Raw genomic sequence first — 10640 nt, 5'->3', positions numbered from 1 at the left:
GCTTGTTTGCACAACGTAACGTGGCTGCGTCTAGTTTTCCATTAGGCGATGGCCGCTGTTGAAGAAGTCAAACATGTTGTCGTGTCTCTCGGGAATTGTTGATGTTTGTGCCTTTATTACACATTCTATATTACAGTAGGAACAGAAAGCTTGGTGGAAATGTCTCCTAAAGGAGGTGAAAAGCGTCAAATGGAGTCTGTACGGCTGAAGATAAATGAACAGCTAGCGGCGGTGGGAGAGGAGATATTGTTTGTTGTGGACAAACAGCAGCGTGGCGCTGCTGATGTTTGTAGTGTGGAGCTTAGCGTCAGAGTGTTTGTGTTGGAGCGCCTCAGCGCGGTGGGAGAGTTCATGGTCAACCTCTTCCAGAGAGAGATGGAGACACTACAAACTCTGCTGGAGACACAAAACAAACTGCTGGACATTGATTTTGATATGGACATCGATCTACACACTGCAGGTTAGTAGATTTTGAACAACACCAGCTTAGCTTAAGTAGCATTAAGCTATTTATTATGTTCCACAAAAGTCTACTTGAATAATCAAACTGAAAAGGTCAAATGAATAGCTACAAAATAAATGAGAAATCAAATACATTAGTATGCTAGTAAGGTATGAAATAAGATAAAATACTGTATGCCTTCCCAGCCTCATCAAACATTTTCCATTGTTCTCAAAAGGCATGTCAAGAGACCTTAAACAGGCTACCCCACTTCCTCCCCCACATTGCCTTTTAAAATAAAATACAAGTTACAATTCACTGTTCCAGAATCGCTGCAGAGGAGGTTTTACTTTGAAGGGGGAAGTGCAAAGAGGCTCACTAAATTGACATGACATAGGCCTACTTAAGTTTCTAATTAAATGTGGGGGCTACTATTAATCCAAATTATAACTTTTCAAAAAACAATATTTGATATACCGTTATATGAAAATGAAAACGAAAGGGAAACAAATAAATAAAACAAAACTGTCTCCAACACTTGTCATGACACAACTGAAGCCAGTTTTACACAATCTCTACATTAGGACAAGAGGCAAATTATAACTTTATCTTTTCCAAAACAATATTTGATCCCGACCTACTGTCCCTTATTATCATAAAGTTGGGTCGTGTACACTGTTTATTTTGCATCGAGGAGCCAATAGCCATGTGTGTCTGACTCTGTACGTCGTCGCGGCTAAAAACAAAGGGGAACCCTGTCTTAGGTTTCGCCGTACGACCTGTTGCATCAGCGTGCTAAAAGATTGCTGATTTGCAAGCGAGTCACGACGTGTCGCCTCCACAACACGCTGTGAGCTAGTAGATTGGCTATTTTCAGCACGCGTAAAAATGGAGGATGAGACGTTCAGAAACTTTTGCCTTCACAGTACAAGCATCAGCTGTCACAAGTTGAAAAGAGATGTGGCATCATTATTTTTCACATGGCCCATATACGAGACAGAATCAAAATGAAAAAGGATTAGGCCTACAGATTCAGTGGCATTTCACATTGCAAAAGGGTGCAGGAAGAGTGGGCACCTAAACATTAAATTGGCTATTTTTTTAAGAATTAATTTGGACATATTTTGTAAACATTTTCACTTGTTTAATCCCAAAGGGGAGTTAGCTTTCTTTGTTTAAAAGGATCCCTGGCCAGACAAATATGCCTTGAAACACTATACTTGCCCTCTATAACTAACAATAAAAACACCTTAAATATTTTTTATTTCTTTCATAAAATAAAGTTGGGTAGTGTACACTGTTTATCTTTCTAGTTCTAATAGGAACTGCTCCTGTCGCAAGTTGAGGATGTCATATGACATATGTCCAGCCCCAGGGAATGCATGGCATGCACATGTTAATAAAAAGTATTTAAATATTGCTTTGATGCTCATTTTATTCTTAGGAAGTATTAAGTTGTTTTTATTAGCATATGCATTCCATAGGGCTGGACTAGCTCTGGTCCATAGCCTTACTGCTTAAGGCTATGGACCAGAGCTAGGGCTGGACCACACATGGACATATATCAACCTGCGATGGGAGCAGTCCCTATTGATTGAAACATTCTCTCTTTATGAAAGAAATAACATATTGATGTTTTTATTTATTTTTATTCATAGAGGGCAAGTGTAATGTTTTAAGGCATATTTGTCTTGTAGCCAGGGATTTGGACTTTATTCCAATAGGAAAATTCACATTTGTTTGCATTTAAAAATAAAACACATTTTGAGACAATTTATTTATTTTACTGAAAAGTAATCGACATTGAAACCGAAATCGAGGTTTCAGAGAAAATAATCTAGGTTATTTATTTATTTTGGCAAAATCGTGCAGCCCTAAGCACAACAAGTTTGAACCCATAATCATGTTTAGCTATGAAGATATTTTGCATAAATGGTCAGAGTCACAGGCACGGCGCGTGCAGTGCCGTTTTAAATCCATTCTCCGCAGCTGTAAGAAAATTATTATTATCAAACTGAAAGAGCGCGTATTATTTATTAACAGTTTGCAGAATTACAGTACATTTCAAGCTCAATACAAAAACTGTTAACTGTGAGTGGACGACCCAATAAAAGCATTACACTTGTTTACAAGAGGGTCCGCCATCAAAACATTTGGACAAATATACACTTCTATTTAACAGAACAGGAATTCATCATAAAGGAAGTAAAAAGGGAAATATACAGTGAGGGGGAAAAGGGGTGGTTGGGTGAGGAAGGGTAGATTACAATAATGATAATACTGCGAATACGGTGAAATAATGTCGGGCATCGGCGCCAAGAATGACGGATACATCGGTGAGACCGATGTCGGGCTCTACTCAACACCGTGCTCTGCGAGGCGTTGAGCAGAGACTCGAGACACTTATTTTTTAAACGATGGTTATCCTGACAAAACGAATAGGAGAATAATCTTTGAGTTGACAAAAGCATTTTGAGTTGCTCTGCTGATGCTACCTTCTCTCCCCTCCTCCTGTCTGTGTGTAAAGAGGTTTCATCTGAACATGAGGAGAGGAGATCCAGTCTGGTCCAGGAGGAACCACAACTTCCACCACATCAGGAGAGGAGATCCAGTCTGGTCCTGGAGGAACCACACCCTCCACAGATTAAAGAGGAACAGGAAGAGGAGACTGGTGAGTCAACTTTGACATTACTACGTAGGAAGATGTGGTGCAATACTCTCTCAGGCATTTACCATTTCCGCAAAACCTTTAACTTGAACGTGTGCCAGGACAAAAATCATGTTGGGTCGGGAGTAATCTGAGTTCCCAGAAGTTTTATTTTTCGCCACTAGGCGGGCGAGAAAGACTTCTGGGAAAAGAAGTATCCCTGTGAGGGAAGTACGTTGCGCTCAGAATCTGAGCGGACACTCCCCTTTCCGGTCTGAAGCACTGTCTGTGCATACCATGAAAATAGTCCGAAGGGAATCCAATTCCAAATTGAATTGTAGTAGGCCACCACCGCCCAAGGAGCAATTGTTTCCCTTCCGTCTTATTTACATGTAGCGCCCACTCCATGTGTAACCCGCCCCTGTCTTTTGATTCAAATTTCATTTGAAACGCAATGCACTGGGCCACGCCCCTGCTGCACAGGATCTGAGGCCAATTTTCCTAGACTAGGTCGGGAGCTGTCGTACGCTTTGTCCTCACCTGTTTTTCTGTCGTACACAAGCGGAGCAGCATTGTCTGAACTGCTCACATGCTGTCACAGGCATCTAAGCATATGTATTCACTCCTAAAATGTTAATATAAAACTGTATGTATATGCATGTAAAAAAAAAAGAATAAGGTAGATTTCCAACTTTACAAGCAATTAAAATCATGCAATAATTAAAAACAATATAACATGTTTACAATGTATTAGTTTGTGCTTACTCCCACACATTTTGGGCAGGAACCCCTTTTGGTGTTAGCATTATGTTATGCTTTAGCTATTGAAAAATAGCAGATCTACAAGAGTGGCGCGCTACGAGCTTGTAGATCTGCTATTTTTTTTAAATCGAAGAACGACTGACATAGAAACATAGCTTTTTCAGAAAACTGTCAGGATGTAGTTCTAAGACATTTTTAGAATCTGATCTCAGGTCAAAATGGGTTAATCAAACAGTGCTTTACTGGCCTTGTTATGCGAGCGCACTGGTGAGATGATTTGGGAGCGCATGAGTGTGACATCAGATGCCTATATAATCACTGATATTATAAAACAAATATTTAGGCATAAATGGACTGCACGCCTTTATTTCCAAGTGACAATGACAAGCATACATTTGCAATTGTAGGCTATAGGTGTAAAGGGCTTAATCATTCAGCATTTATCCCATTTTGGGCGGGAACCCCTTTTGGTGTTAGCATTATGTTATGCTTTAGCTATTGAAAAATAGCAGATCTACAAGCTCATAAGCTACGAGCTTGTATTGAAAATCGAAGAACAACTGACATAGAAACATAGCCTTTTCAGAAAAAATCATTTTCAAACAGACATTTTTAGAATCTGATCTCAGGTCAAAATGGGTTAAATATGTGCTTTGACAGTTCAGATAAAAAAGGGAGTTGGGAGGTCGGGACCACGGCGTGCGTCGCCAGCACATGCCAGCACACATGCAAGCCTTCATCCATATGTTTATGATTCGTTCATCAATGATCAAATCACTCCATAAACGTTGATTATGACTGCCTTGGCGACATTGTAGTAGCCTATCTCTCATGAAGGCATCGATCACCCACAACACTTGTCACAGCAGTGCGCAGTCTCACTGATCGCCTTCGCCGTGCACTGCGCACGAATGGGTAAAAATAATATAGGCCTAGCCTACAAACGTATTCCATTCATGGCGATGCGATGTGTCATGTAGCCTTGAGGTGCGTGCGTGCATGTGTGCGTGGACATGACAGCAAGGCAAGCGAGGTGAGAGGGAAACAAGACAGGGTAGGCCTACAGCTTTATTTAATTCATGCAGGTGTTCGTTCTTTATTTATTTAAGATACAAAGTTGGGCTTGCAAGTTGCGTGTGCGTGCGTGCCTGTGTATGTGTGTGTGTATGAGAGAGAGGTGAGGCGGGCAGCAAGGAAACTTTTTCCCCCTGTAACCATGGTTTCCAGGTCGGATTGCAGTTGTTCATGTCGCAAAAATGAGGGCGAGGCTTGATTTCATAGGGCGTGCCAGATAGATTTCAGCCGTCACATTTATTAACGTCGGAACGAAATTAAGGAAGTTTTAGCTGTTTGCGATCACTTTATAAATGCCCTGGCGACGTGAGTGTACTACAAAACCAACAATCGGATTTGGGTCAGATTTTACACTCAATTGATGTATATTATGTCTGTTTATGAGTCTGGTGTAGAGGATTTCATCCTGTGCTGGAAATCTTTTCAATACATTTCAATAAATATGTCCAAAGACGTGGAGTGAAATATTGACCTCTAGTTATCCATGTAAAAGTTCTGGCAGAAAACTTGTTTATACAAATATGTCTCATCTTTTCAAACATCTCTCATATATTTTCACGGGCCTGTACACAAACGACATTTTCTCAGGGCGAGGGGTCCGGAATGACAGCTGGACTTCCAATTATGACAGTCACTCGCAGGGCAGAGTTTTCTGCTGCAGCCTAGGCTCCAGAGTCACAGGCACGACGCGCACAGTGCGTTCCATTCTCTGCAGCCGTTAGAAATGAATTAATATCAAACCAAAATAGCGTGTTTCATAAGGGTGCCTCATTTTACATGTGTAGGTTACATTAATGATGATAAAAAAAGACTTCGCTATACGAAGAGCAAGGCGTGACACTTATTTTTTGAAACGAGGGTTATTCTGACAAAACAAATAGGAGAATAAATGTCATCTTTGAGTTGCTCTGCTGATGCTACCTTCTCTCTCCTCCTGTCTGTGTGTAAAGAGGTTTCATCTGAATATGAGGAGAGGAGATCCAGTCTGGTCCAGGAGGAACCACAACCTCCACAACATCAGGAGAGGAGATCCAGTCTGGTCCTGGAGGAACCACAACCTCCACAGATTAAAGAGGAACAGGAAGAGGAGACTGGTGAGTCAACTTTGACATTACTACGTAGGAAGATGTGGTGCGATACTCTCTCAGGTAAAACACAATGATGTTTTTATTAGTATTATTCTCAGAATCCACTACTCCTGAATGAAGTGTCTGGTGCTGGGAGTCTGGTCCAACGCACAGGTCCTGGCTGTACTCGTGGTGAGAGCAGGAGTGGACCTGGTGAGACGTAGGAGGGGCCCGGACTGGAGTCAACCCACAGAGCCTAGTCCCTCCACCTGGTCTTTCCCTAGTGGGTCTGATCGAGGGTAGCCTCGGAAACCCAGACGTTTTTTTTCCAGGGAGAAAAAAGTCTGGGGCAGAGTCCACTTCAATTCGGCATACAGTAGCGCAAACGTCGGTCTCTCTCTGCTGATTTCTGATCGTCTGCACCTTTGTTAAATTGACAGTCACACACACACACACACACACACACACACACACACACACTCTCTCCTCTCTGTCGCTCTAATTAATTAGTCTCATGTCCTGCAGTCTAGTTTCTCCCGGCGGATACTGCCGGGAGCTGCCTATAGAAAGCATAGCTGAGTTCCAGTCTAGATCGAGGGTAGCTACTGGAACGTAAGTCGGGACTTACTCGGCTCACTCGGCTGGGTCACCCGAGTGAGGGGTATGATGTTCGCGAGACCCTGAACCCCGATGACCTTGGGATACATCACTGAGGATACCAGGTGCATCTATGTGATGTATTTTCGTTCTTTCATTCTAATGAGACTAAAGGGTCATTCAGCAACTAACGATAAATATATAGTTTGGTAACTCATGTTCCCCCAAAAGACAGACAGACACACAGCATGTTGGTGCTCGTTGGTGCCGCTACGAAAGTATAGCCCAACAGGTTTGAACCCATAATCATGTTTAGCGATTAAGATTTTTGGCATAAATGGTCATCAATCAGCACCAGACACTTAATTCAGGAGTGGTGGATTCTTGAGCCATAATGGTGGTGCTGCAGGCTCCACCTGGGCAACGGTAGTGCTGCAGGCTCCTCTTGCAGCCTGAATGGCCCTCCTAAAGGCCTCACCGTGGGGTTGTTGGGCTTCCTCCTCACGGAAGACACAGGCTGGGGTGACAACCCATACTGCTCCTGGGTGCCGTCTACATTCCGGCTGTCACACGTCTCCGGTGGTCACCAGACTATTCCTGGTTGTTCAGTTGTTCAGTAAACTCTTATTGAATGATAAGTACAAGTTGTTTCTACTGGTGATTTCCACAGAGCACCACAGGGAGAGGTCTACCGTATCTAGAGAGATGGCCTCCAAAAGACATTCAACGTTGTCAGAGGAACAGCCAGAGGTGGACCAGAGACGTGTACAGTTTGATGCGAAGATGCAACCTGTAGTAAAGTTGTACCTTATAGGTATGTGCTGTTTTGTTTACTTACTTACATAAAGGGATATTTCACTTTCAAAATAATTGTGGGTAATGTTATCGTCTACTCAGGCTTTTGTGAACTGGACAGTTTTTAATATGCTCCATTCAGTATTTAGATATTTTATATGAATTTCCCTTCCTATTATATACAACCCCATTGTAACTTCAAACTCCATTTTAACCATCGTAGATACACAGAAAACACCCATCCTTGGTTCTGGTGACTGATATTGTCCTTCTGAATACGTGTTTATTTATTTGTAATATGTTTTGTGGGAAACATACAATGAAGGGGGCTGTTGTCACGCTCGCTATTCACTCACATGTTTATTATTCTAGTTGTTCTAGTGGCCTTTAGAGAGGGACAGCTGAATGGGTAGAGAGCCCGTCTAGGAAACAGAAGGTACCCCAGTGATGTTGTTAGGTCTGCAGTGGGTCCCAGAACCCACGGGTGGGAGTCCTAATACAAATTGTATTTTTTGAGAAATTGTAATCTTAAACCCGTGTTTGACATTATTGTATTCATGCAAATCATCAACTAAACATAGTGTCATTTTAAGACCTGGAGTGTACTGCCCCCACTGAGGTGTTGTAACATTTAGGCAGCCAGCCAAACTCCATTAAAAAATAGACTGGAGTCTTGCTCCCTTTTTACTGATCTTTGTCAGGAGTGAAACTGTAACACAGTAAAATGTACAAATACAATCGACTGTTAAGAGTCACATAGATAAATGAAATTATACAGACCTTTGAAAATAGTCTACCAAACAGCTACAAAACTCTACAGTATGTATACAGTCATCAAAAAGCAGTTAAACAATTGGCCTTTAAATAATCAAACCAAAATCAACAATCCTGTCTAAATCCAAACACGTGTTACATTCTTTGCATTAGATGGAAATAAACATTACACTTACAAACAATGCTCCTTTCTGTAGTGTCAAACAGCACAGCTAACCTCTCTTCACAGCAAACATTGTTCTGCCTGCTCTCCCTCACACACATGGGCCCTCATTTATCAATTCAGTGTAAAATCTGCCCCAAATTCGAGTGTGGGTTTCGTAGTACACCCACGTCGCCACGGCATTTATAAAGTGATCGCAAACAGCTGATCCTTCCTTAATGGGGGCGTACTGTGCGGCTGTGGCTCAGGAGGTAGAGCAGGTCGTCCAATGATCCCTGGGTCGGCGGTTCGAATCCCGGCTCCTCCTGTCCACATGTCGAAGTGTCCTTGGGCAAGACACTGAACCCTACATTGCCTCCAATGAGTTGGTCGGTGTGAGCTTGCCACCATTGGTGTGTGAATGTGGGAAGTGAGGACGCTGGCGTCGACTGTTCGCCGCTTCACCTCCCAATGTATGAATGAATGAACCATTGTAAAGCGCTTTGAGCACTTGGAAAAGCGCTATAAAAATGCAATTCTTTTTTTTTTTTTTTCGTTCTGACGAATATGACGGCTGAAATCTTTCTGGCACGCCCTATGAAATCAAGCCTCGCCCTCGTTTTTGTGACATGAACAACTGCAATACCACCTGGAAACCATGGTTACAGGAAGAAAAAAAAGTTTCTCCCGTGCCTTGCTGCCCACCTCACCCCCCTCTCTCATACACACACACAGACGCACATGCAACTTGCAAGCCCAACTAACTGGTGTGTTGTTAAATAAATAAAGAACGAACACCTGCATGAATTAAATAAAGTTGTAGGCCTACCCTGTCTGTTTCCCTCTCACCTTGCTGTCATGCACGCACGCATGCACCTACATGACACATCAACATTGCATCGCCAAGAATGGAATACGTTTGTAGGCTGGCCTATATTAAATTTACCCATTCGTGCGCAGTGCACGGCGAAGGCGTGAGACTGCGCACTGCTGTGATAAGTCCTGTGGGTGAGTGATGCCTGCATGAGAGATAGGCTATCATGTCGTCAAGGCAGTCATAATCAACGTTGTGATTTGATCATTGATGAACGAATCATAAACATATGGATGAAGGCTTGCCACTTGCATGTGTGCTGGTATGTGTTGGCGACGCACGCCGCGGTCCCGTCCTCCCGACCCCCTAAAATTATTTCGCTTTTATCTGAACTGTCAAAGCACTTATTTAAATGGTGAATGATTAAGCCCCTTACGCCTATAGCCTGCTACAATTGCAAATAGGCAAGCTGTATGCTTGTCATTAAAGGCGTAAGGGGAAATAAAGGCGTGCAGTCCATTTATGCCTTTTTTTATAATATCACAGACAGTACAGTGATATATAAATTTAATTACTTGTAAAGTTGGAAATCTCTCTTTTTCTTTTTCTTTTTTTTACATGTATATACATAGTTTTATATTAACATTTTAGGAGTGAAAACATATGCTTAGATGCCTGTGACAGCGTGTCAGCAGTTCAGACAATGCTGCTCCGCTTGTGTACGACAGAAAAACAGCCAAGGACAAAGCATACGACAGCTCCCGACCAGACATGACTTTTTGTCCTACTCAATTTCAATTTCAAGCTTTGGCGGAAATGGTAAATGCCGGAAACTTCGGTAATTTTGGCGTGCACCCATATTTTGACGTACGCACGGTTGATAAATGAGGGCCTAACATGGAGTCTCATTGTACTGATTACCCCTCATTGCAGCTTACACAGGTGACAATCAATCAGGTACAATCAAGCAGGCTGGGTCACTTTAACCTAGGGTCGCTTAATAGGCACACATTAATACTACAGAAAATAAAGCCTGCACAAACACTAGCCTGGAAGGCAACACATGGAGTATTGGATCATCTTTGTTGAAACTTCCAACAAAGTAAAAGGAAAAATGCAAAGTTCAAACATTAAATGTTTTTCTCTCTTTGTGTCTTTCTTTTCTAGCCGTCCAGCACCTCCCTGTGTGTAAAGAGGAGGTTTTTACTGAACAACAGGAGAGGAGCTCCAGTCTGGTCCAGGAGGAACCACAACCACCACAGAATAAAGAGGAACAAGAGGAGATACTTCAAATACCAACTGAGGTTGATGGGTCAACATTGACATTACAAGCAGTGAAAAGTGAAGATTTTCATGATGATGAAAACGGAGAGACAGAGCCTGTAGCCGGCACCTCAACTCAACAACACATGCAAACACAAGCTGATGTAGAGGACTGTGGAACATCACAACCAACTAGTGACGACCAGCTCCTCTCTTCACACTGTTCTGAATCTGACACTGAAGACAGTGATGAGTGGCAGGAG

This window comes from Protomyctophum parallelum (assembly GCF_964188405.1).
Source record: "Protomyctophum parallelum genome assembly, chromosome: 17".
NCBI classification, from domain to species: domain Eukaryota; kingdom Metazoa; phylum Chordata; class Actinopteri; order Myctophiformes; family Myctophidae; genus Protomyctophum; species Protomyctophum parallelum.
Note: the sequence above shows the minus strand (reverse complement) of the source record.